Source organism: Tupaia chinensis, unplaced genomic scaffold (genome assembly GCF_000334495.1).
Source record: "Tupaia chinensis unplaced genomic scaffold, TupChi_1.0 Scaffold000290_1, whole genome shotgun sequence".
NCBI classification, from domain to species: Eukaryota; Metazoa; Chordata; class Mammalia; order Scandentia; family Tupaiidae; genus Tupaia; species Tupaia belangeri.
In genome coordinates, this window is record NW_006159775.1 from 6,980,662 (window position 1) to 6,982,852 (window position 2,191).

Genomic DNA, 2,191 nt, shown 5'->3' on the forward strand with positions numbered 1-2,191 from the left:
AGGCTGGGGGTGTGGCCCCCGCGGGGGGGGGGGGGCGGGCCATTCCGGTGCGGCTGCAGCAGGGGTCGTGAGCCCCCGGGCCGCGGGGCCCCTGCCGGAGGGGGGGGGGCTATAATAGTAGGTTTTAAAGATAATAAAAGTTGCAGAATGTAAATCTAGTCAGTAATAACGTGGAATACAGCAAAGTGTTAAAGAGCTATAAATGCCAGGGAATTATCTTGGGAGGTAGATAAAGTACATTATATTTTGGTAGGCAAATTCCCACTTAAATATATCAGTATACTTCTAAAGCAACAACCTGAAGTAAGAAAAGAGAAATCTGGGACCAGCAGATGGCATATTGGTTGTGACTGGACTTCCATGTTGTTGACCACGGTTTGAGCCCTGAACCTGGCAGCTTAAAACTCATACCACATGCACGTATATGCATGCCCAAGAATCTGAGAGGAGAATGGGGGAGAAAGGATTGCAACATGGCCAACCTCCTTGGGTCGTGATTTCTCACTTTCTGTCTCTCTGACTCTCAAATGAGTACACATGCCCTACAGCCAAAAATCTCTCAAAAAAAAAAAAAAAAGAAGAAGAAGAAGAAGACAACAGAAAGGAGACATCAGTAGATTTTATGTACTATATAATGTAAAAAAAAAAAATCTTGAAACTAAACACCCCACATTTTAAGCTGTTATAAATAGATTAATTAAATTTATGAAAAATTATCTACTTAAAGGTAGATGCTATAGAATTGAATTTCCAATGTCCTGCTCTGTGTTCCTTACAAAAGTTAAGTATAGAACATAATTTTGTGTAGAAGCAGCTCATGATATATGGTAGATAGCAAAATGAATCCTGTCATCAACCTGTGGCCTGAATCATAACATCTGTGAACCCTGATTGTTTTTGTTGTTGTTTGTTTGTTTTAGTTTACCAGAGAAGGACAGAGAGAGAGAGAAAGAGAGAGAGAGAGAGAGAGAGAGAGAGAGAGAGAGAGAGAAATGAGAAAGCAAACTGCCAGGTCTGGGATACGAACCTCAGTTGGCCATGTGGAAGTCCAGCACCCTTAATCACCATGCCACCATGCCACCTGCCAGTCCCAAGCCCTGATCCTTTTATCTAAAAGTAGTGATAATTCTTTTTACCTGCAAGATTTTTTTATAAGGACCAATTATGATGTATTTAACGTACAGCTCCTAACGCATATTGAGAGCTTCAATAAGTAGTTGTAATAAGAACGTTGTCTTTATTTGAAAATGTTAACACAATTCAAATTGGAGTAATAATTCATGCAACCACTACTCATTTTCCATTTATATGGCTTAATAAAGACTTAATTTAGTTTAGTTTGATATTTTTAAAAAATCTAATTTTGTTCACAGAAATGATTAAGTTAGATAGAAACGTTAACCCTCAGGGTAGGGGCAGTTCATCACACAGAAAATTATTTATGTCTTGCTAAAAACAAAACCAAACAAAACTCTGCTCTCTGTGTTTTTAGTAGTCTATGAAAAGAGAACAGCAGATGTTTGGGATTTGACAATACTTTGTCAGAGAAGGAATCAATGTAAATTAATTTATTTAGTTCACTTTAAAGTATTGGATAGCACAATTTAAAGACTATTTATTAAATGTTTATACTATTTAGTAACTTTTTTTTCGTTTTTTTTTTTTTTTCCTACTGAATGGTTCCTTGGAATATCTTAAGATTTGCTTCTTGCTATTTGATATTAAACTTAACTTTTGCTGTTTTATTTTAAAACTTTTAAACTTGAGGGATTTGGTGTGATAGAGACTCAAAAAGAGATTTCCTGAAAAAATGTAGCATTAAAAAAAAGTGATAGCTTTATTCTATTGCTGAGGCTACGGAAATAGTAGTGTATAGAAAGAAGAGAGGAAAATGATTACTTAGATGTAACTAAGAATACTGGCTACTAAATTTCACTTTTTCTTTTCTGTATTTATATGCTTCCTACATATAAAATATAATAATATTAACAATCAAGCCTTTTAAATTAGTATTTGTCTGGAATCATAGAGTACAATATATATTATCAAAATTGGAATTTAATATTTCTTTTTCACTGGTCCAAAATATATATTTTATTTATGTCAGAGTATAAGTATACAGATGTAACTGGCTTCATGAAATTCATATGAGGCTGGGTTACAATGTTTCAACCACTTATGAATGCATATA